The following is a 26,282-nucleotide window of genomic DNA, read 5'->3' on the forward strand; positions in this document are numbered from 1 at the left end:
TTTACAGTGCAGCAGGTTCAATGAAGAACCAAATTTGAGTGCTGCTACAGATGCTGTGCTGCGTAGCGAGGCCGACGAAGGAGGCCAGAGCGAGTGCGACGAGGTGCTGTGCCAGTCAACTGTTAGCGGAACAGCTAGGATAGCTGTATAAAAACTGGTACAGACCTCACCTGTGTTTGTCGCGACGGTGGATCTTGCAGACAGTGTGGAAGTATGCAAGGACACCGAAGAAAGCTCACAAGCAGCGAAAGTAGGTAGCGGGGATATCAGTGCAGTCGCAGACAGCTCTCAGCAATGCGAGCTAGAGTGTTTGCAGGACAGCAGCTGCACTGTTCCTAAGAGCGTCAAGCTGTCCGCCGATCTAGAGTGTGAAATAGGTGTTTTTTTTCGAAAATCATCTAGACGGAGCGGCGTCGACAGCTGACGAGTGCAGTGAGAATGTTAGCGACCTTGAGCTGCGAGCGGTAGGCTCAGAGACGAGTCGCAGAAAGCGGCGCAGACGCAAGAGACGTCGCAAAGTCGCGAGTGAGACAAGCAGCTCTACGCATGTTCAGAAAAGTTTGAAGCCTATTAGCGCAGCAAGCAGGACTAGGCATTTTGCGTCAGCGTCAAAGTTCATTTGTATGCGTCTGAACTGCCGGACGAAAGAAAAGGGGACAGCGGGTCCTTTGCAAATGAAATCAAATGGAAGGCGCCAGTTTCGTGGGGTGCGTGAGCACAAGGTTAGCGCAAGTCAACCGGCCCGACAAGGCAACACTGCGAAGTGTCGAAGCAGTAGGGCAGGTGGTGCAGAAGCACCCTTGAGCTGTAAACCCATCGATGACGCGAACCGAGGCCAATTTCCTAACGGTGCAGGAAAAGTTGGTCGCAGACGTCGCCGTAGACAGGTGAAGGGTACGCGCGCGACAAAGCGAAGGCACGAAGGAAGATGCAAGCATCGGGGAAAAAGGAAAGAGGGTGGCTCATCGGCCAGTTCAGCGAAGAGGCCTTTGTGGCGGGAAGTAAGGCACCAGCGGCGAAGGGTAGACCACAGCGCGCATTCGCGCGACGGAATGCGCGCCGGCGATTAAGAGCTTTGCGGGGACGGGAGTGTCGAAGGGGTCCTACAAGAAAAGCGACAATAGCTAAACACCGCTCGGCTAGACCTAAGAGGACACCGTCACTCTTTCCCTTGCATTGCTCGGGTTCCCTCCGCCAGATTGACAGAATTCGGCCGAAATCGCAAATGAGGCGTAGCGCTGCCGTTCAGCTTGTAGCACTTACGCGACGTTGCCTCGGGCGCCCTCGAAATCCGCCAAGTCCTCGACCGCCACGTGTACGACTGAAGAGGGAGCGACGGCTATAGGCTGGAGAGTCGGACACAGGAGTTTTTTTTTGGAAACATATTTGTTTGTTTATATTTGGTTTTAAAGTGGTGTTCCTGTGTCATCTCCACAGCTAGTTTGCTTTGATACTTTTTCTTCCCTCTAAATTTTGTTTGTGTGTAAGCTTTGTCAAAATTTTGAGTTAAGTTCTTAAGCGGTATTCGGAAGCAGTTACCCGCATCAGTCAACCGACTGCGTGAAAGGAGTTTTTAAGATAAGAGCACGCATGTCGTAATTGAAGATTTGGTACGCCCGCTACATTTAAGGAATAGTGGCTATAGGTTAGAGGGAAATGGCCTACGGTTAGGTGTGCGATTGGTGTGCTATACCGTTCTTTGAATGAGAGTATGATGTCGTGCTAGGGCGCACAAGCATAGTCTTGTGCGCTCTTTAAAAACATGGGCTGGCATGAGGCTACATTCATTTATTGGGCGTGTTGGTACACGAGTTGCATTTCCCTTTGTTATTTTAGTATGTGCTCAGGAATCAAGTGAAATTCTTTAGCTGAGCGTTATGTTATATCGAACGTTGAGATTAGAGATGCGTTTTAAGGATTTACACAGTTCGATATCTTGAGAAAATTCACGTTCAGATGCGGGTTTAAGGATACCTAGGTGAGAGAGATATCGCCTATGGTTAGGTGCGTGTTGGTGTGCTAGCGTTCTTTGGATGATAGTATGATGTCGTGCTAGAGCGCACAGCAAAGTCATGTGCGTTCTTTAAAAACATGGGCTGACATGAAACTACATCCAGCAAATGAGCGTGTTAGTACACCAGGTTTACTTCATTTTTGTTTTAGTGATGACTTATAGGGATCAAATGATCACTTGAGGTGAGAGCGTGGCGTTCGCCAAAATTTGAGGCTAGATACCTTTCTAGGATTGATAAGACGCAGTTTGATTTGATGTGAGAGAGTTTTGTTGGCGTCAGGGTGTCAGAAAAGCAGGCACTCACGACTACGTTAAGTATTAGAGAATGAAGGATGCGCACAATTATCTTTCGTGGGTTCGGGCTGCATTTGCGTGTAATTTAGGTAGTGGTATTTCATGATGTTAGTCATGAAATTAAATGTCAGTTACAACTTAGTAGTGTGGGTGGTAGGAGAAAGCTAGTTTTGTAAAATTGGAATTACGGTTATATGGGGCCAAATTGTGTTTGCCTTTGTGTGCTTTTCTCACACGGCAATTTGTTCCATCTTTAGTAAGCATCTCCACATCCATGATTGTTGTAACTTTGGCGGCACAAAATTGTTTCAAAATTTTAGCGTACAGGTTTCTCTTTTGTTTGTGTTTTGAGAAGCCTGGAGGGTTTTGAGCGGGTCCAATGTGCTTGACTGCAGCATGGTATTGTGTTGTGTGGTTCGCCTTGCTGTGGTCGGTCATTGTGAGCTGGATTGGGAGTTGGTTTCGAGTACGCAGCTGGAGAGAAAGGCCAGGCCATCGTCCTCGTCACCACCCATTCTCTTCGTGCCCAGCGGTTGGGAGCGCTGGCCAGCCGAGATTTTCCGGGCGGCGGAGGAGCAGTTGTAAGAGATGGGAAGGAAGATGTTGCAGGTGATGGCATCCGGATGGAGGAACTGAACGCCGACAAGAGGATACGAGAAACATAACAGAAGTTTATGACATTATTTACACTTATTTACAGAAAAGAAGGGATAGTGGTTTAACAAACCACGAGCGTGGTGGTTGAACACTACATAGTTCAGAGCCAGGTTCAGAGAGCGCTGTCCAGCACTCTGTCTCGTCGTTTTATGCCCTGTCGGGCTCCTCCTCTCAGAGTTGAACACCAATCACGCACACACAGGTGAGGGAGGCGAGCATGCAAGGTCCACGTGAACACTGCACAATGGGTGGCGCCAGCAGGGCTCTTCCGCGTCGTGTGTGTGCCGCCACTCGAGAGTTCCCATGATCCTGGCAGCATACTTCAAAGGGTCCGCAGACTTTGTTCGCTCAATTAGCGGAGTAATCTGCGGTGGCCGTTGGTCTCCTCCAGGAAGGTGCTGTCTCCGTTGGCCTCTCTCGAATGGTTAGCGGCGTCTTGGCGACACGACGTCTCGCCCTCCGGCTAGCACGTACAATGCATGACGAGCATAGGCAGTCTGCCGGTCGGCTTGGTGAATGGGGATCAAAAGGGAGCGCCGCTCCTCGGTCAGCTCCGGCGCCGGGCAAGCCAGCCCTCCTGTCGCCCGACGAGTCGACGAGGTCATCAGTCACGCTGCTGCTCGAAGGGACGACCAAAGGGTCCGCACTTGAAGGACGGGACTCGCCTCTGCCCGCCGCCTGGTCGGGATAATCACTCAAATACTTGACAGCGTCGGTAAGACTGGGCGCCGAAGGGATTGAGAGATGAATCCCCAGGCCAAACCTAACAGCCTGTACAGCGTCTCAACGTAACGTGAAGCCACCGGCGGGAGCGCGACAGCTACACAAGCCGCCTGCTGATATCTGACAATATGGCCGATGTCTGTCGCGAGATAATGCATGCTACATTTACAGCAGCGTCATTGTGATTGAAAGTTCAGTGTTGGTGCTGGAGCGATTCAACCCCCCCCCCCTCACCAACTCATCTATCCCGGCGTCACCGTCATGTACGTTAGTCCTGTACGAAAGACAGGCCAGGCGTTCGCTCACTGAGCCATTGACGGCAGGCCTCGCATGCGGGGTGGATTTATTGTATGTGTCCTTCGTACTGCGGAGATGGCCAGCTCGTTTTATCGTTGATGCAGCCGCGTTCGTCGGCAGTGCTCGCGCGCTTTTACTAGAGCGCGGAGCATATATGATTTGCGCGGCGATGTTATTGATCCAGACTCTATACGGAACATGACGGCGACGGCGAAAACTCACTGAGAGGGTCTATGCAATTGCTGTCGCATTGACAACACCGACAAACTGCTAAACTACTAACCCCTTTGACAACACCACAGTGGCCGCAGTAGTGGAGATCGCGAAAATGTTTAGTGGTTGCTGAATAACAGTTCGCTTCGAAAGTCGGGAATTAAAGAAATAAAATAAAATATAACTCTCTTTGGCCCCAAGAGCATATCCTTCCGTTCCCGCTTTGGGTTCGGTCCGTGCAGCTGTGCCCGGAAATGGCGAGCGCGCGCACACAATCCGGGTGTACAAGGTTCTCGAGGTCATGAAGATTACCATCAAGTTTCCACACTTCCTTGTGAGAATGCAACGTTCCTTCTTAATGTTTCTGCAAGCTTTTCTAAATGCTATCCCTCGTAATATTCTGTGCCGATATCTTCACGCGCTACCCTTGAGACGTCGGAGGAATCATCGTTTTCCTCCCGATTTGATGTCGACGTACGCCGAATCTATAACAATTCTGACTTTCTGAAAATCCTGGATGTTGCATTCTCGTAAAGGTGGGGGAAAAATTTAGTAACTGCACGTTTGTGTATACGTATGGTTCTCATGTGTGCAATTGGTGCCGATTTCAAATTCGAATCTTGAAACGTAGGATGGGTTTTGTGGTGAAAAAAAAAATAAAGCCTGAATCAAAATGTTCGAAACATGCATGCATGCTGCGGCGCATGTATGCACGCACACATATATGTGCGCATGCTCGGACCACGCGTCGTCCCCTACAGTAAAACATCGCGGCCAGAATACAGGAGCCGTATACAAGAGCCGTATACAAGAGCGAGTGATGTCTTAGTTAAATCAAATAAATGAAACTGGCAGACAAATAAGCACAGAAAAGCACAGGGAGCTGTGTTGTGATGATTCTCACTTCAACTGAAAGTAAGTAGATGACAAAAATTACCTTTGTATGTTCAAAAAAATTGGTTAACAATTTAGAGTACTAGGTACTCCACTATGGGAGAACTTAAAGCCGTCCCGTAGGCCTTTGTCAACGATGAAATCCGAACCCACAATTTTCTAGTTCGAAGGTCCTTCAAAACAAATACCAATGTTCGCGCCGGTAATTTCAAAACTACTTTTCCTAAAACGCTATGTTAATAACAGAAACACTTGATTGTCACGTTTTTTTTTTTACGAGTGCTTGTTCAGATGAACAACAGTTTATACGGGCCACTTTATTTTTTTTTCATATACAGCACTCCTTTTCCAACGCATAACGCTGTTACTCAATTCCACATCCTTGCTTCATAATATTTCCGTGTATTTTGTAAGGTCTAATGTCCAAGTAGTCTGTGTTCTAAATTTGCAGAGTGCCGTTAGGAGGGTGACGTGACCCGTGGACTACTCGAAGTAACTCTTTTCAATACTTTGCTCTTCCACCGGTGGTCTTCTCATGCTGTACTTAAAAAGAAGAGTAGCTGGTGTCTCTGCAAACGCCAACATCTTTTCGCAGTAAATATTAACAATAATAATAATAATAATAATAATAAAATATTATTAGCTGTTGTAGTGGTAGTTGTACTGCTGGCCTCTTACAACCAAAAACCATAGTATGATTATGAGGGACACCTTAATGGACTGTGGGCTCGCAGAATTTCAACCTTCTAGGCACGTGCACCTCAACCTTAATACACGGGCTATTAGCATATCGCTTCCATCGAAATGCTTTCCTGTGGATAATTTATTAAAAGTTTTGCAGCGTGTTACCCTCCTCTTTAACACTTCAAGGCTGAAGCCTGCGCACACTTGTTAATGCAATAAATCATACAATCGAGGACCACTGCACCGGAAACAAGGCGTAATGAGTGACAGCTCGAGAAACACTAATTGATTTACCTACACGCTCTGAGTCAGTTGCATTGTTTCAAGCTTCAGCTTTCTGTAGGTCACGTGGTTTTCCATGGAATCCGAGATTAGCCAACCTTTGACGAGTGTCATACGACGTCAATGCGTGACGTCATGTGATGACGCCATGGTTGGTGACGTCAGTTTGCCGCGCCATGGTGCAGTCATGACGTCTTCAAAGACGTTGGCCACGTAGGTTCTTGTGCCACTCAATTCGCTCGCCCTGCTACGCTCAAGGGGCCGTCCAAAGGGTCCTTATAACTTTCGCTTTATCATGAAACAAACCATATAGAAATCTTGAAGAACCCGTATAAAGAGAACACCGATTGACCGCAGCGTACAGTGTTGGTACCAGTTTTAAACTAATGTCTTCTACTAATTGCTTGAACGTGGTCGCGGAAACAAGTGTTTAAAGTCTTATATCTATTTTGGTACTCAATCCACATCGATTGATCCGTGCGATATGTCCCTTTGCCCTTCGGGTAGAACCATAGACACGGACGCTTCGTTGAAAAAGAAGGAAAACAAATGCGCGTAAAATGAGGGATGTACTTTTTTATTCGGGAGTTATGCCATTGCCAGTGAGCGTCCGTTTGATCACCACCACTGGCGGAGTTAGTCGTGGAAGATAGAAGTTGTCGTCGTATTTCAAAGGGAGAAACAACGCCAGTTGCCACAACCTTAAAATCGACGCCCGAGGCGTAGAAGCTTTCCTTCAAAGCAGGGCACAAAGGAAGGATTTTCGGTTCGCATTACAATGAATTCTGCTCGGAGAAGCGTTCCAATAAAGCTGAGTGCCTTCTTCGAGTGGAATGAAATGGAGACCATTGTTTTGTCTGTACCAGTACGGCTTGAATAGAAAGGATCCTCCAATGGGGTAGTCAAGCGGCTATTGTTCTATACCACTGAGCATGAGGACGCAGGTTTGATTCCCAGCCATGCCAGCCGCATTTGGGCACGCAAATATCAGGGCACTTAGATGGAGGCACGTACTCGATTAAATTCAAGTAGACGAAATCAATTACACCTCGAATGCACCTCCACGTCCCCCACTCATGCACACTATGGCGTGCTTCTCACTAATGTCGCGGTTTTATCCCGTAGAGACCCGCGCGTGTTCTTTCTAATGCGTCAACAATGCTGGTATTACGATGTTGATTGTCTGTCGCAATACACAAGCAACTGGTGCCAGTAACGCAGTTCTTTTCTGCTAAGCTATCACCTCTGTAAGGGAGGTGACGTCACAGTCAGGTGTTGACCATTGTATACCTACGTCTACTGCATCTCAATCAATCAGTTCATTATCATGTCATAAAAGGATGTTAGAAGGAGTAAAATATACAGACGAGGGTCCGAAAGTACACGACTGCAACGGGACCTGTAGCTCAGCCCTACACCTTCTCCCCCCTTTAGCACGTTTACATGTGACCTTCGCACGACGAAGAAGGCCGACGCGTTTTTTTTTTTGTCGGAAGCCTTCACATCCTTTTGCTCCCGCATACAACATACGACGCTTAGGGCGATGCTACCATCCTTGCATTTTATGCACCTCACGGCGACGGCGACGGCAGAAATGTGCCTGGATTGCCCATATAGCTGCTATCGCCATAGTATAATATACAGATTCACGTGTATTTCTTGCTGGCGTGCTATGTATGTATGTTATCAATCTATTAAATTTTGTTTCTTTCGTATTACGTGTACCTTGCGTTGTGTCCGGTTTATGTTTCCTATGGGGGGGGGGGGGGGTTGCAGAACTAGGTCGTTGAAGTCGCTTAGAAATAACGCTGCGCATAGGAAATGCAGTTGTCGAACGCCCACTCGATGGTGTTTTAGAGCGCGTAAGGTCCATCTTAAATTTCTGGAGAAGGTGGTACAGGTTGACTCTTGTGACAGGAATTCATACTTGTGGCAAGTGCTATTAACGGGTAGGTTTGTGCGAGCTAAAGTGCGACAGCACTCGTGCGAGCACTATCACCTCTTTTCGTGAGAAAACAGCTATTCCAAGATTCGCAACTAAATTTCAAAAGATTGATTGATATGTGGGGTTTAACGTCCCAAAACCACTATATGAATATGAGAGACGCCGTAGTGGAGGGCTCCCGAAATTTAGACCACCTGGGGTTCTTTAACGTGCCTAAATTTCAAAAGGGTTCTCAAGCAGGCTCATCAATAAAGACCAAATTGCAACGATCGACCCTATGTGCCACCTTCCCCCCCCTTTTTTTTTTCGTACGAACGAATGATCGGCTTGGCTTCAAAAATATAATTCCTGTCTCAAACCACACTATTCGCAGTAAACACCTAGGCACCATTGAATAGAATGTCAAGTTTTGATGACACATACAAACTTGCCCTTCGCGAGGTATGACAACACTAGCCTACATCAGTTTACTGCCGTTGCAGAGCCAAACCGTAGTCACAGTAGTTAATAGGCCATGAACCCAAAACCAACTCTGTTAAGTGGTCGTAAAGAACTTCGCGAAAGGCTTGCGAACCGCAATGACCGTCTAGCCGTCAAATGCCAGTGACCTCGTGTAGGTATCCTTGATATTTTTGTTCCATTGATTTTTCGCTTGTTTTAGCTTATTTATGATGTGTAATCTTCTCTTTACGGTCTGCATTCCTAATTGCTTTGGACTGAACAGCCTCAGTTTTAGCAGCGAGCGTATATATACACGCAAGCTGTTCATAGGAGAGCGTGAATAAGCGTTAAAAGTGGTCGCGCTTTCGATATACGCCATACATGCGCTGAACTAATGGCACCGCTTCCTTCCTTTCGTGGATGTGGGCAAAAAAAAAGAAAAAGGAGAGCTTGCTGAAAAACAAAACAAAATAACTATATATCGAGAGTAGAATAACTATACAAGATAGAAACTAAAAAAGAACAAGAAAACAGAGTTATTTGCCATGCATGGCGCCAGATTTACGTCGGCAGTTTCGCGCGCGTCCCGTTTGGCGCTTAATCCCACCAGGCGCAGCAGTGTATGCATAAATGTAGTCGTCGGCTCGTGGCCATATCTGACTGCCGGCAGCTCCCAGAAATCATTCGTGGTCGCGGGATGGAAGGACAAGGGGAAGTGCTCGCTCCCGTACAGTTGCCATGGTTACGTGAGTTGGATGCGTTCGAAGAGTTTAGGTATATTTGCACGCGCTGTGCGTGTGCTAACCCGGCAAGCCATTGCGTACGTGATCTCTCTCTCTCTTTCTCTCTCTCTCTCTCGCGCGCACGTGTGTGTGTGTGTGTTTGCGTGTGTGTGTGTGTGTGTGTGTGCGTGTGTGCGCGCGTGCGTGTGTGCGCGTGTGTGTGTGCGCGCGTGTGTGTGTGCGCGCGTGTGTGTGTGCGTGTGTGCGTGTGTGCGCGCGTGTGTGTGCGTGTGTGTGTGTGCGCGCGTGTGTGTGTGTGCGTGTGTGTGTGTGTGTGTGTGCGTGTGTGTGTGCGCGTGTGTGCGTGTGTGCGTGTGTGTTTGCGTGTGTGTGTGTGTGTGTGTGCGTGTGTGCGCGCGTGTGTGTGTGCGCGCGTGTGTGTGTGTGCGCGTGTGTGTGCGCGCGTGTGTGTGTGCGTGTGTGTGTGTGCGTGTGTGTGTGTGTGTGTGTGTGTGTGTGTGTGTGTGTGTGTGTGTGTGTGTTTGTTCACGTGTGCTTCTAGCGTAGGATTCGTGTCAGTCAGCCGCGTGGTGTGGTACTACTCGTGTTGCTGGATCGGATGGTCGCGAGATCGAATACCCGCCTTGGAGGTGGCATTTCGGTGTTGGCGAAATACTGGAAGTTTGTGTACATGCATATTGCCGCGCGTTAAAAGAGCCTCAGGTGGTCGAAACTTCCAGTGCCCTTCACCACGACCTCTCCAATAATGACTGAACAAATTAAACCTTTATTTCACGAAACATGATGGCTGTAGGTCGCAGTTCAGAAACGAATTGTTGCGCGTAAGTGCTCAGATGCTATCTGTGTCTTTGTTACTTCGTCGTATACGAAGAGTTGTATGCGCCTCGGGCATATTTTCGAGAAGGTAGCTCTCACACGAGTTGACTGACCCATTTCACACCACTCGAAGCACGGGCACTTGAGTTTATGGTTTTGGAACTTGAAAACACAACCTATATTACTGTGCTTCATCATAATCATAATCACTACCATATTATTATTATTATTATATTATTATTATTATTATTATTATTATTATTCGCCATCCGCATTGATCTCTTTTTGTCTTCGCGTGTGCACTATTTTTTTTATCTCTTTATCTTAAGATTGTCCTGTATTGCATTCTTTATTTTCATTGTTTTATTTTTTCGTGCGCCTGTACGAAGACCCTTTGGTTGTTCCTGGCACGTTAAATAAATGAGTAATTCATTATTATTATTATTGCAATCCTTCGTGAAGTACTCGAATGCTGCGCGCTCATCATGCTTCTCTCGGCGTCTAGAATACTTGAAATACTTTATTACGCCTGCATGTCGTGTATACACCTATGAGCAAAAGTGTACGGGCCACGGGAGCGCGGGCTGAAATCGCCGTCTATACGCCGTCTACAAGTGGCGAGCCGTCTACTGTCGAGAGCATTGGTTTCCACAGAATTTCTCTCGAAAGCTGAACACTGCTGGAATTGCTCGGCGAAATGTTCAGGACGGCGGGCGGCTCGTCACTACAGCCAGCACGGACGGCAACGGTCCTTATACTTTTGCTGACCGACGTACAAAACATACGCACAGCCCCTTCAGGTGTGCCCTGCATGGCCGTTCGAAATAGCGCATGCCTCAGCACTGCGAGTCTGTCTGGCATATAGTGCGATTGCGTGTACAGATGCATGCGCGCACGCTTTAGCGTGCGTATGTGAATGTATCAATGCGTGCGTACATGTGTGTGTGTGTGTGTGTGTGTGTGTGTGTGTGTGTGTGTGTGTGTGTGTGTATTTCTGTGTACGCGTGTGTGTGCGCGTTTTCACAGGAAGAGGTGCTCGGTCAAAGGGTCATTTCCAAGGGGCCGTTATACTGATCCCTCCATAGCGTCCCTCGTTACACAGGAAGCGAAGCGCGCGCCTTTTCTACGTGAACACATTCAACCATGGCGAGCCCCGACGCTGAAGCTCGAGTCAGAAGGAATGACCTAGAAAAGTCATCTCTTCGGTGGCTGCTTTCTCTTTTTTCCGTCCCTTCTTCATAGACTTCCACCTCTTTTGAACGCACTAAGACGTTTATTTATTTTATTTATTTTATCGTTCATCGTAATCTCCCCCCTCCCCCCAAAACTTAGGTAGACCGTGGTGCAGAACGCTCGACTAACATTCTTACACTCACAAAAAAAAAGATGGCCGCCGGAGTACGGCAATCACATATACTCTTGAAACTTCTTGCGCTGCCGAGCGGAGACGTACGTAGAGTGAAACGAAATTTTAATTTCAAATTCACTCGCTCTGCAGCTTGGACATTTCTCTGACACATAAAGCTTTAGTACTTATTTTTGATCATGACCTTATAGATTTTTTTTGCACCTTTATAGGTCATTGCTTCTCGCTCCATAGCGTCTCCTGGCACTGAAATGACAGTGCAGTTTATCTGACTGCTACAAGCGCATCATAGTTTCTCGTTTAGAGAGAGAGAACTCACTTGCGTGACTATTTTTCCTAAACCGCGCCAATTCAGTGCTTTTTAAATCGTGTAACTTTATTCGGCTGTCGAGCTCCCCCTTTTTTTACGTTATTCCAGCGTACGCTATAGTTTTTTGCTTGCATTTGCGGACGCCGGCTGTGTTTTCAGCTCAGATATTGAACAAAAAGTACCGCGCTGTGGACTGCTGTAACGTGGGGCTCTTTTCATACTCTCGATAGCTTAAGTACTGGCTGTCTAAAATACACCATGTGTCCAAAGCGTTTCGCCGAAAGGCTTTATCGCGTTTGCGAGGAAGGTGACCATTTAATTTCACGTGCGAGTGAAGATAGGCTCCGGTTTATTTTATCAACATCTCTCTAGAGCTTGTACTAATATCTATACTATTAACTTCTTCGACCACACTCAACTGCGCCAACGAAAACGGCTGACGCCGTTCGAGTCTGAATTTAAACTTTCATACAGGGAACAAATTAAGAGTTTTCAGAGGCGAAGCTCCTCAAGGCTTGGGTCGTGCGTCTCCTGTATGTAGTAGCCACCTCTGGGTTTAGTCTTTGGAATGTCCGCTGGATGACGGTACTTGTATATGATGAATATGTGATGAAGAGATGCGAGATGGCGGTACTTTGAGTGTTCACTTAATGGAGGGACGAACGGTCGTACAGACAGACAGACAGACAGACAGACAGACAGACAGACAGACAGACAGACAGACAGACAGACAGACGGACGGACGGACGGACGGACGGACGGACGGACGGACGGACGGACAGACAGACGGACGGACGGACGGACACGGCCAGCGGATGATTCACGGTTTGCCGATAAAGCCCTTCGAAGCTTTGCCCCACTCATCATCATTCACTCCGTGGATATGCTGTGATTTTTTTTTGTCTCTTCACTATGTCCCGGTATTTCGGTGATCGTAGCCTCTAGAGCCTACAACCATTAAGACATGCCGGAGCGTAGGCCTTGCGATGCAATCCGTAGAACATTAGCGAATGACATCGATTATATGGACCTTTCACCTAAGGCTCCTTGGGCGCCGCTATAGTCCTCTTAATGCACGCGTGACCTTCCCAAAGGCTGTGACGTCGGCTTTTGTATTCTCGTACAACTGTCCAGAAAGTAGTAAATCCTCCTCTTCGTAAAAAAAAAAGGTCCATGCGTGAAAAATTTCTCCAATTTTTTTACAACCATGTCCAGTTTTGTGTGTTGTAAGTACCACTGTGGGGATGCTACTGTTAACGTCTTCAACAATATCATCGATAGCTAAGCGATCGACAGATATCATCTTCGTTTGGGGCAACTGTGTTGTACAGAAGGAACACTCCAACCAAAATTTGTCGTCTGTCGAAGTGCTGGAGGCACATACAAGCACTGTTACCAACGCCTCCCAACATCTTATCCGGGAGTAAAGCAGTCCGGCTTTAGAGTAGATTCTGGTAAAAGCTCTCGTTCTCTTTAAACTATTCGCTGTACGTTTACGATTAACGCGCGGCCGCTGAGTTACAAATGTAACTCAGCGCGGCCGCTGAGTTACATCTCATAGTTTCGAGATGGATGTAATTATTTTTAACAATAGTTCTTCTGTCAAATTTAACTCGAGAAATGGAAGTTTGTGTCCCCTTTGGAACGTTAGCTCGTCGAAATGATGACGCTTGTCGAAGCCCTCGTTTCTTAGAGGCCGTCGCCTTTGTTACAGTGCTCGCGGCGCAACGCGTCGCACATCGAACATTCAGACAATTCAGGTCATAGAAGGCTGCGGTATGATTATAGTTTTCATGATGCGCAAGAAAGTTTGCGATTCAGTGGCGCTTCCTAGATCGATCCATCTTTATTTGACGATAAGCCACTCCCACCGTCAGCGCACTGGTCCCATCTCTAAGAGCCACTGAGGGATTTTCCTTCTTATTTCACGGCGTAGGTGTATACGCTTACAGGCGTGTAACGCATCAAGCTTGCTGAGTGCCAGCTAAGGTGTGCAGAAAGACCAGCTAAGTGAAAAAAAAAATCAGGCATAGGCAGTGAGCGAAGGCGTCCTGAAGGAATACCGTGTGCGAAAGGCCCCACACGCCAGCTTTCGTTTGGAGAAGGGTAGTGGAGAAATGATCGAAAGCGAGAGGCTGAAGCAGACTGCACAAAAATATGAAGAGCTGGAGAGGGAACGGGGTGATTATGCAGGGCCTAGGCCCATTCATGCGGGCGGCGTCCTCTCGCGCACTCGGTCCGGGCTAAAGCGTGGTGTCTTCTTTGAAGGACCCAAGCCGGCCTTCCGGTCAGCACGCACGGTCAGCGAGCAGAGTGATCGATCGATAAGCCTGGAGATATGGCGACGCAAGTGGGAAAAGGGATGGAGGAAATGAGTAAGAGTTTGGCACCCGCTGCATGGACGAGGGAAGCGTTGATGACGATGACTCTGCGCATCGATGACGAAGGCAGCCGTCGTTGTCAGGTAGGGTCTTCGGCACATGTATGAAATTAGGGAGGAAAGGTGTTGCGTTGAAAAAGGAGGAATGAACGACGCCCAACGCGTGGAGTAAAAGGGGAGTGCTTTCTTAAGGGAGGGAGGGGGATCAGAGAACACCTAGAAAAGGGGCCAAAACAGTAGGACGGGAAAAGAAAAGAAATTTGATTATGTCTATACGTAAAGTAATATGAAAGTGTTGTATTAATGTGGGGAATAAGATGACTCCCAGAAAAGCAGTAAAAAGGGAGTGCTAAACTAGTGGGGGATAAAGGTAAGCTAGATGACGCCTAGATAATCCGTGATGAAAATGCGTCGAGTTGAGACAGGTAGAGATGTGAGTGAAAATTACGATGATGTCTTGACACCGATTGAAAATCTAATGTTGAGCGACACTGGCTTGTGAAGAAAGAAACAATTGTACGAATCCTAGAAAAAGAGAAGTGTTGAGTTGATGAAATGGAAATTGATACATTGGACAACGCCAAGACAATAGAAAAAGGTTTGGTGAATCAAGGTGGGGGAAGGGGAGGAATTAGGCAAAGCCTAGAAAATCAAAAAGAAGGGAGTGCTGACTTCACGTGAAGCGAAAGTATCAATTGAACGGCTTTTAGACAAGAATTAAAAAAAGTGAGCAGAATTGTGGACTCAGCGATGAGGATAACAAGGAATCAGATTATGACGCCACTGCTAGAAATAAGATCGAAGTAGCGAGTTTCGAAGATAGTGGTAGGGAAATGGTAGTCAATTGCCATTCGGGATGTAGTAAAAAGTATAGGGAGAATAGGAAAGGAGTGCTGGGGAAAACCGAAAAAAAAACAAGATGAGGTGACGGCGCTAGAGGAAGGAATAAATTGAGGAGTCCTAGGGAATCGGGAAAACAACCACGTGAGGTGGCGGGAGGCGTTGAATTGTACGAATAGCCGTTAAAGGCAGGAATGCAAAAGTTTATATTTAAGAAAGAAAGCAGAAATGGCAGCAGTCAGAGTTAAATCAGTACGAAGAGGGGAACTCGGGCAGAAAAGAGAAATCATAGTTCAACACTCGAACGGGTAAAAAAATTCAGAGGATGACGCATAAATTAACGAAAGGAGTACTAGGAGAGTGAAAAAAAGTAAGCGTAGCAAAAAAGGGAGCACAGGGAAAGCGTAAAATGCAGTAGGAAGTGGCACTACGGGATGAAATCGGAAAATGAGACCGAAGTTGGCTAACGGGAACCTAAAAATGAATAATAATGAATAATAGGTTATATACGCAAAAAAATCAGTAAGAGTAGGGAGACCATAAAAATAGGCGCGAACGAATTAAGGAAGATTTGGAAAGAGGCCGGAAGTCGGGTTGAGGAAAGTGCGAAGAAACTAAAGAGAAGCAGGGATGAGCGTGGAGATAACAAATTGAAAAAAAAACACGGTAAGGATAAAAAAAATGTTGTCGTAAGCCATGAACACACTGAGCTGAGGAAATGAATCAAAGTGAACCCTACTACATGAAAAAAAAAGTTGCATTAAGGAGACAAAAGAAGTCAGGAGCGAAGAAATGAAGGGAGTTGGGAGTCTGCACTGGTGAAGAAAAATAAGGGAGTACAAAGGGTAGCCCGTTCAAAATGCATGCCGAAACGAGAGAGTGATACGGTACTATGCCGAATACGACGAACTAAAAGAACTAAAGGAGAGCGTTTGGTGGAGAGAAATTAATGGGATTTTCGATCCGAAGTTTCGACTCCGTTGGAGTTATCGTCTCACCAGGTGCACACGATGTTTGAGAAGAGATCTACAAAATAAGGAAGGAACATAGAAACATTGGGAAAGAATGATAATTCAACAGAAGAGAATAATCTGCGCAAACTTGCAGACGGACACCACGAGAGGAGACACGCGTAAAGATAATGCTAATGAACTCTTGTGTATGAGTAGCTGAAGGCGGGAACGGGATGATGGGGAGGCAATGCCGATGCCAGAAAAAAAGGGGAAGTGGGGATATCAAAGTGGGAGATCAGGGCGAGTTCTAGTCGGTTGAAAAGATAGAAAATACAGTGTCGAGAAAACGAGTCGAGCGAGGCAGAAAAAGGAAATGTAGATAAAAAGGGGCAGATAAAACAACGGGGAGAGAGTGAAGCCAGAAAATAGAACAAATGGGGAATTTGTCTATGAAAGCGGGGATGCCACAAGGAAGACGGAGACGGGTTCAGTTTGTATAGATAGAAATAAACGTACAATGACAAGAAACGCAGTTAAAGACGGCGAAAAATTCGATAATGCAGGGAAGCGAATGCGATATAAGGGCGAACTCATGGAGCAGGAAGTAAAAAGGAAAGAGAGGGAAGGGGAAGCGAGTTATGGAGGAAGGGTGACCCGCATCCTTCCGGGGTCAGTCGCGTGTTTACGATGGTAGCTTTTCGCTTAAAAAGAACGTCAAAAACTGCGAAAGATCTTAATCGCAGCAGATAGAAAAGAGAGGAAGTCATTGCGGTCTACGACAACAGCACACTTTTTCGCTTGCAATTGTTTTGCGTGCTTGCAGGACCTTTCGAAGAATGCAGCGCGGAGAGAAATAATAAAAGGACCATTGGGGACAGTGTTGGCGACGATCGCCGGACGACCCTAGGAAGAAAATAATGACTGCGACGACGATTCGACAAAAAAATAGTGAAGTCCAATGTGTTTGCCACAAATACCATTGTGTTGGACGTTTGCAATGCTGGCTGCATCGGATGGTTGTTTGTTGCGGGGATACAAAGGGAGGCGGCTGTGGAGGATACGAACACGGCAGTGGCGAAAAAAGGATTGCGGGATTGATTGCGAGTAAGAGTTAAACGAAACGAAACGTTCCAAGTAATAAAAGTTATGTGCTATCTTTCGGATGAGTGCAGATTTTGTCGCTGGCGGAAGCAAGGATAACAAAACGCATGGTCGATCATTTTTTCAGAAGAGGCGTGGCGAACGAGGTTTGTCGCAGTGTTCGCCTGAGAATGGAGCTGATGATTTGTTGAACTAAAACAATCTAATAAACAAGAAAGAACCGCAGCGAAGAACAGTGCACCGTGTGTCTGATTTGTTAAACGGGCTGTTTTCTGGATAGTCAAGAAATCATAATAATCTGGAGGGTTTTACGTCCGATAACCACGATAAAATTATGAAAGACGCCGTATAGTGGAGGGCTATGGAAATTTCGGTCACCTTGGGTTTTTTAAAGTGTGCCTAAGTATAAGCGCACGGGTCTGAAGCATTTTCCCCTCTACCGAAAATGCGGTCGTCCCAGTCGGCATTCGATCCCACGCTCTGGATGTTGTGAACGCAGTATATGTAATAAGTGTTTACGACATTAACGGAGGCTCGCAGACCAGTATCGATTAGGTTTTGCTGTAAAGCTCCCGGGGTCGATCGCGCGTTCACGTAATACCACTAGAACGCTAAAGCCGTCTTATTTTTCTCTGAATCGATTTGCAAGAGAACAGGGAACCCCAGCCGTCACTTCCCGTGCCGCTGCCAAAGAAGGACGCTATACAACGCCATCATGTGGGGTTACGTAGCATGACGCCATGCTGGAATATGTGACGCAATGATGACGTTACAGTATTTTGCGATCTGTGACATCATGATGGCTCCACCTGGTGACGTCATCACGTGATGATCTGTTTTGTATCGCTCGTCCCGACGTCACGTGGCGGTCTCCGCCGAGGGTCAGTTGTTCGATTTGGTGAGTCATAAGGATGAGTCATGAATGTCATCACCTTGATTTGGAAAATTTGCCTCGAATAGTACATGTAAATACGTTGCTTTGAGTAGCGCTATGTAACTAGCTTTGCAATTAGTGATTTATATGTAACATTTATGTCCTGCAAATGTTTTAGCGAAACGGAACGAATTTTACATGATCAAGTAGCACGCGCTACGCAATATGGCAACATACGAAACAGAGAAACTATTTGAAGGTTTCGGTGAGAAAGCTTAACGGGGATTGATAAGATCTTGTAAACTTAAATAGGTATTTATGATGTCAGTGGTGTTCACTCCTCGACTAAAATTAATCATATGAAAATTACATACTAGAACTGTTCTAAATTGGCTGAAATAATTCCTCATCACGTTATTTCACTGCAGTAGGGACAACATATGCAGAAACAACGAATTCCAATAAACGTTCTTTTTTCATCAGTTGTGGCATTGTTTTTAACATTGTTCTTCGTCCTTGACCTATTAGTGGCAGCAGGTCACGAGATAGAATCTCTGCCGCTGTGACCACGCTTTGGATTGAAGCAAAAGTGATCGAGGTGTCTTTACTTGTATTTAGGTGCACGTTAAAGAACCTCAGGGGCTGCAAACTTGCAAAGCTCTCCGTTATGGCATCTCTTATTATCATATCAATGATTTGAGACGGTAAGCTCCACAGATTATTATTTATTCGATGCATCAGGCCTACTTCATAGTTTACTACAGTTAACATTATTTACTGACGTTAACAGTTCTAATAATAACTTCTCCTCGAAATTTGTATAAACAATTGAAATTATTCATAAGGATATCATCAATCCGCCACGCCTTTGTGTGCTCCGTATATATATATATATATATATATATATATATATATATATATATATATATATATATATATATATATATATATATATATATATATATATATATATATAGTTTATCAGCCTGACTACTACATCCACATCAGGACAAAGGCCTCTCCCATGTTCTGCCAGTCATCTTGGTCCTGTGCTTGCTGCTGCCAATTTACACTCCCCAACTTCTTAATCTCATCTGCCCACCTAACATTCTGTCTCTCCTAACCCGGTTTCCTTCTCTAGAAATCCTTATATATATATATATAGTCATGTAAAAATGCATTGCATCGCAAGTATTAAAATTGTGTTCTTTCATTTTTTTTGCAGGGGAGATAGAGATCGCCGGGAGCGTGGACCCTATTCACAACGTGAAACTGGGGGTAAGTAGCCGAGTTTTTTTTTATTTTGGGGGCAACCGAACCATCAGCTTCTATATTCTTTAATTATTTTCAACATGTTACTTGTGAAGGGATGGTACGGCTTAAGACACATTACCGGCTTAAAAATGACTCTACCACCCAAGCGCTGCCCAACAAGGCTGTGAACATATCGAGCAATCATGCAATAGAAAGCGGAAGCACTGAGAGAGAGAAAATCATGACGTGGTACTATCGGCAACCGTTGACAACACACATAAAATAATGTTATCAAAGATACTTCATCTTTTTTATATACAAGGTCGTAAACCGCGTGATGCTTGTGGTTGTGCTCATACTATGAAAGCAGATAGGACAACAAATATGGCTTGACAACACGCTTAAAACACATATCTTGACGTCACTTCATTGACAATAGTTAGAACTTGACGTCATAATGAGGTCAAGTTGTAATTAGCAGGTTACCTACTAGAAAACAGAAGAAAGCAACGGAACTCCACCCACGACTGTAGGTATCTTACCGCGGAGAAATTGAATGTATGCTTAATCCAACAGCGCTTGCCAGAGTTGCCAGACCATATCGAGCTACCGAACAAAATCGTTATCACAAAATGAGCCCGAGAATTAGCGCCACCCTAACGAATTTTTTCTCGTTCAAAATATTTTAATTCTAATAAGCAATATCACTGAAACATGAAGAGAAGCTGAAAAAAAGTGGACGTGGTTGTTTTGCTCAACGAGAATATGCGCTACCGTGAACAAAAGCACGGAGTTACTTTTAGGGACGAAGCTCCTTAAGGTGTGGGTCTGTCCATTCCTTGTCTGTATGTAGTAGTAAGTACCCACCAGTGGCACATACCCGCTCTAGAGCGACACTATATATATATAAATAAATATATATATATATATATATATATATATATATATATATATATATATATATATATATATATATATATATATATATATATATATATATATATATATATATATATATATATAATCACGATAAGCATGGTGTACAAGATGATATATGTACAGAAATTTTAGTACTTGATGAAAATGTTAGCAAATATATACAAGAGGTGTCAAGATACCTGTAATTTACATAACTTCAGCGTTAAAATGGAGTGCATATGTATAATAACCCACACGCATATGGGGCATACACGAATGCATAGAAATAGTGAACACATACAGATTACATGCACTAATCAGACCATAGACCAGACACTGACAGGTGACCTGGCTATAGGAACCAGGCCAGGTGAAAAACTAACCGTACACGTCCACCAACTATGGGTAGGAGGCTATGCGCTAAAGACTTTGGCCGTTGATCTCTCTCGTGATGTCGAACTCTACACCGTTTTAGACAGCTGACTTAACCATAGAGACACACGCTTGTGTCCCTGGTGTGAAGTTGAAAAGATGAACGTTCAACCAACATTCGCCAGGGACTTGCACAATGCGGCTCAGCTAGTCGGAATACTGGGGTCCATTACAATGGACCTCTAACTTGGCATCGGCGGCCACACTTGCGATTGAGGCAAGACATTCTTAAAGACCGTGTTCACCATGTGGTGAAAGTTTCCGGACCCCTGCGCCATGGCACTCCATCGTAATCGTATTGTAGCCCCGCCGTGGTGGTCTAGTTGCTAAGGTACTCGGCTGCTAACCGCAAGTCGCGGGATCGAATCCTGGCTGCGGCGGCTGCGTTTTCGATGGAGACGAAAATGCTGTAGGTCCGTGTGCTCAGATTTGGGTGCAGAACTCGAGGTGATTGAAATTTACGGAGTCGTGCACAACGGCATCTCTCATATTTATATGGTGGTCTCTGGACGTTAAACCCAACATATCAATCATATCGTGGTTTTGTGATGTTAAACCCTGACAATTATTATGATTAATATTACGAATCTTCACTTTTTTACCCAAGAACCAATATTTCTCTTGGGAGAGAGTGGCCTCCTGTAATAATGTCAATAAACGTATATATATATATATATATAAAATAAGGGAAAGAAGTGTATACCTAAGGGCTCGTTTTTCCGTGTTTTTAACACAATAATAATGAGATATAACAGACAGTAATGCCAAGGAATGTACAGGGGAAGTTATTAACAATAATTGAATGTAAATAAGAAGAAAGAAAAGTGGATGAAAAAATTACCAACTGTAAGCAGGAATCGAACCTACGACCTTCGAATTACGCGTTCGATGCTCTAACCACTGAGCTATTACAGCGGCACTCCCTCCATCCACTTTTTGGGTTTATCTGTGAATTTTAGAAGTAGGAGCGACAGTCAGCGCCATCATATATATATATATATATATATATATATATATATATATATATATATATATATATATATATATATATAGAGAGAGAGAGAGAGAGAGAGAGAGGGAGGGAGAGAGAGAGCATCGATTGCGTTATTCGAAGGTCGTAGGTTCGATTCCTGCTCACGGCTGGTTATATTTCACCCCCTTTTCTTTCTTCTTATTTACATTTCATTGGTTCTAATAATTTCCCCTATGTATTCCTTGGAATTCCTGTCTGTTAGATCTTATTATTATTGTGTCAAAACACGGAAAAACGAGCCCATAGGTATACACCTGTTTTCCTTATATATATATATATATATATATATATATATATATACGAGGCCACAAAACGACATAATATATATATTGACGTGGATTTTAGGAATATTTTTCAACTTCCACCGTAACCACAAGGCGGTAGCGGCGAAAGTTCCACTGACGTAAAACAACCCCACCATAAACTTTATCATTGTCCTTGTTCATTAATGTAAAGGAGTTTAAAGTACGGTATTGAAGCGGAACCCGCAGTTGCCACCGACACTTTCTGCTCGCCGAGATCGGTGTGCGTTTCGAATAATGACTGCTAATGAGCTCGGAGAGTCGCGGAGTACTCTAATTGGCACCACCGCTGGATGTAATGAGGTCGTCGCTGCACTGCGATCACCGTCGGCGTCGTTTGGAGTCGCGGTCGGTGAAAAGGCAGCAGCTAAGGGCCGTCCGCCACATTGTGAAACTGTCCTTGCACTGTGGTCGTGAAAATGGTTGCCTAATAATGATTAATGACCTACTGAGCCACCACTATATGTACGTGGTTACATGTATGTAGGAATGCCTGCCGCCACGCATCTTTTGTCGACTTGAGGTAATCTTGACATGTGCGTTCGCCTTTCTGCCCCCCCCCCCCCCCCTGCCCACGTCTTTATTTTTATATGGTACGTGTGCAAAATGCATATAGTACGTGCAGTGACCAAATAAATAAAACTAGTTGATTGCCCGTGCTCTTACCGCCTGCTCCCTTTTCTTGCTCTGTCTATCCGATTGTTTGCGCAACGATTGACGCCATACATTTAAACCCCACTTTAGGAGTTTTAGGAGCTTGCTCGGCAAGATTGTTCTGTTCGCGCAATGTCCGGCGGCGCCGGCGGCATGTACACTTCTCCGGTTACTTCAGAAATGCTCTGAACACGTGCGCTTTCTTCCTCTTTGCCGGGAGTCGACGAAGTTAAATAAAAGGGCAGCGTATCCACGGGGTGAATGATGGAGAGTGGGGCGAAGCATCTGTCCGTCCGTTCGTTCTTGCTTCCGTCCGTACATGCGTGCGTCTGTGTGGCCGCCCGTGCGTCCATCCGCCCGTCCGTGCGTGCGTCTATTCGTGCGTCCGCACATTCATCTGTGCGTCCCTCCCTGCGTTCTTCCATGCATCCGCCCGTCCGTGCAGCCATCCGTGCGTCCGTCGATGCATCTGTTTGTTTGTCCGTTCGTCCATCTGGTCAACACTACAAGTACCACCATCTCGCATTTTTTTATTCATATATTCCGCATATAGAAGAACCACCACCCAATGGTTATTCCAAGGACTAAACGAGAGGTGGCACACGCTCACTTTCTTACGGCTTGCGGCGCTTCTTGTTTACTTCCCACTTTTAACCACCTCGAGTTCATGGTATATACTAGTTCACTGCATTCATGGCACTGCGGCCCAACGCTCACTAAACCTTTCTAAAACCAAGGAATTTATGCCCAGCGAGTATAACGTAGCGACCTTTTCTTGTCAGATAGTGCTTAATGTATACAAGCCAATGGCTGCTAATGGGGAATGAGAGACAGGAGAATTTGGCTTTTAGTTAACGCGCACGCTGCGAATCTTTATAGTACAACAACGCACAGGAGAAATCTCCCACCGGCACCATCTGGTAGGTTAAAGCGTAAGACATGTTACGTACTACGACGAGGGACGAACGGGTGCCGCTTTAAGGAGCTTCGCCCCTAAAAGACTTCGTTACCGCTGGGCCATATGAACACCTCCGGAGCCAAGGCAGCAGCGTGGTACGCTCGCAACGCAGCAGCAGCTCGAACTCGCCGCCAACACCCTGCGGTGACAGCCCGGGAGGCCGAAGCGAAGAGGGCTCGCCCTAAAGCCAACTCGGAGCGGCAGGTTAACGAAGTCGTGTGAGACGTCTGCGATGTAGAAACGTCCTGGATACTAATTCACTTCACACGATCACGCTCACCCTCGAATGCACGACGGGCGTCTCTTGTAGACGCAAACAGTAGTTCGCCCCCCCCCCCCTGCACGCCAGGGCCGTAACGGTACACAAGACTCAAGGAGGAATGAACTCTTCGGTAGTATATAAATACAGCAAGGATTGTTTTTTTAAACCTCCTTGGTGTAGATGTCAGCGTAGAGTGACAGTCGCTGAATGGAGGTTCTAACGATGCCGACGGCGCTAACGTCGACGTGCCGGGCTCGCTAATTGCGTTTAACGCGTCGCACCTCCTTCCTATACACCGAGAATGACGACAGACTACGTCATATTGAGTTAGCCATATTTCAAACACTCCCCGCCATTCTCATTTTTCAAACGCACTCAATGTTATTTCGACAGCGCTTGTACGGTTGACATTGAGAAGACGAGGTTGGAAGCTTGGGCGAAGCGCTGGAAACGTTTCCTGTAACGGCTCCGGGGCTTATCACTAGACCTTAGATAGAAGGCTTCTTTATTCATACTCAAAGACAGGCCATGCAATTGTGGACACACAGAGAAAGATTTTTTTCTGGCAAAAAAAGGTAAGAGGTTCGCCTAAATCAATTTTCTGGCCTTCTATTCAGCATTAGCAAAGGGGAAGGGGGTGGAAAAGCAGGAAGAGAGAAAGAAAGAAAAGTTGATGATGGAAAGTGGCGATGAAGCGAAGCCTTTAATCTCCACAAACAGTTTCAAAACACCACAAATGCTTGCTAACAACTGCAAAGCTGGGTAAAAAGAAAGCGATCATGAATACTTATCCGCGCATGCGCAAGTAACAGGTGAAACTATCGATCCGGCTCATGTGGGAGTCTATGCGAGAGAGAAGTGCTAATGCATTCCGTTTTCTTTTTATGCGAGTTAATCGATGGTTGGCTCAATCATGCGCTATGACTGTTATCGATATGCCGTGACCAAATCATCAGGCGAGTTTTTACATTCACTTGTCTGTGCAATCATGAAAATTCTGTTATCGTGTTTATCAACTCGACAATACAAAAACACGTATGAACTTATTTTGTGATAATTTTGCAGACGTTATCACCTGTTTGCCACCTGTCTTGGTGCTCCAGGCGTCGGATTAATTACTGCAATTCGTACACTGATCACATACACTTACGAATATTGTGTATTCAGACACCAACATATTGGCACAAAGAGGAGCCATTCATAAGGTTTCGCTAAGTTGTGCTATACTTCAGGACACCAGGAGCAGGAATAAACTCGTCGTATAGCATGCGGAGTTTATCTGGGCCTCTTGCAAGGTTGTGCATTAAGCACGTTTCTTCGCCTTTTGAAAGGGAAACTGACTTAACTATTTGTGACGTAATGCAGGGCCACTAATAGTTCACTTCTGCTTCTCAGGGAACTAGAGCGCGGGCGCGTTTCAAAGGATTGTTAAGTAGTGTAGGTGATGCAATACAGAAGGTTTCCTTTTTTTTTCGGTCAGTTGGCGTGTGGTGGTAATTAATTCTAATCAGCGACACTCAGGTAATCAGTGATTGTTAGCGGCCCCAGGAGCAACTATCAGCACGTGGCGAAGAGGTAGGCCCAGAAGAATCAGGCACCAATATGCAGTTTTGTAAGAGCTTGAAATTAGTGCGAGTAGTTTGCCTATAACGTTTGGGGTGGGCGTGACTTTCGCACGACCAGAGTTTTAACTTACAGAGAGGCAAAGAAAACGACATCTCTAACATCCCTAACAGCGAAGTGCTTGCAAGAGGCAATGACGCAAGACATGGGGAAGAAAACAAGATGACGGACAAGAAAGTGAAATGCTCAGGCCCCTACACCACAAACTTCTAGGCCCTGGATCATCGTATTTCCTAGTGTACCCTTTTTTTTCGTTACTTCACACTTGTATACGTTTGAAGAGTGACGTGAACGCCTTCACTCTCTCCAAGAGGTCGGCGCCGCCCCGCGGAGGCTTTTCGAGGCACCAGCTTAAATTTAGATTCGTATTCTTTACCTTCTCATTTCACTGCACGTAACTACAAAGAACCATAAGATGAAGTTCTGCAGCGTGTTACACTCTCTGAAACAGTCGAAAACAAAAGCCTGCTTCACACTCGACAATCTGTTGAATTGTACGAATCGGTACCAAATCTCCTGGAATAGAGTGCCAGTGCGAAAGATACACGCGTCAAATTAGCTATTAGCTTGACGTTTCAGTCGATTGTATTGTTCCTCTACCCCTCCACCTTCCTGTAGCCTTCAACGCCTATAGCGTGGTGTCACACTGCCTCTGGGATTGTCCTCCCCCCCCCCCCCCCCCCCCGGATGAATGAACAAAAGCCATGTGACGACGTTATCATGTGATTTCATGTTACACGATCTCACGGTAACGTCATGATGATAAATTTCTGCGATATGTATGACATCACGATTACATCATCTGTGATCAAGTGATACTTTTTCAACCGCTCGTGTCGACGCTGACGGCACCGCAAGTCGCTTTTCCCGTTTCATGAGGCATAGTAGGCATTCCTTTAATGAACGAAAGAGCTCCTCTGAGGGATTGATTGATATGTGGGATTTAACGTCCTAATACCACCATGTGATTATGAGAGACGCCGTAGTGAAGGGCTCCGGAAATTTCGACCACCTGGGGT

The 26,282-nt window shown here is 45.7% G+C and overlaps 1 protein-coding gene across 5 annotated transcripts in view; it reads left to right on the top strand.

Annotated features, from left to right (window-relative positions):
- The window catches only part of LOC119167205 (sodium/calcium exchanger 3), a 362,967-nt gene that overhangs the window by 111,427 nt on the left and 225,258 nt on the right, over positions 1 to 26,282 (top strand). For all 5 annotated transcript variants that reach the window (XM_075866920.1, XM_075866923.1, XM_037418641.2 and 2 more), the window contains exon 2: positions 19,053 to 19,105. The gene's annotated coding sequence lies outside the window, so the exon portion shown is untranslated. The remainder of the gene's footprint in view (positions 1 to 19,052; positions 19,106 to 26,282) is intronic.

Source organism: Rhipicephalus microplus, chromosome 6 (genome assembly GCF_043290135.1).
Source record: "Rhipicephalus microplus isolate Deutch F79 chromosome 6, USDA_Rmic, whole genome shotgun sequence".
NCBI lineage: Eukaryota > Metazoa > Arthropoda > Arachnida > Ixodida > Ixodidae > Rhipicephalus > Rhipicephalus microplus.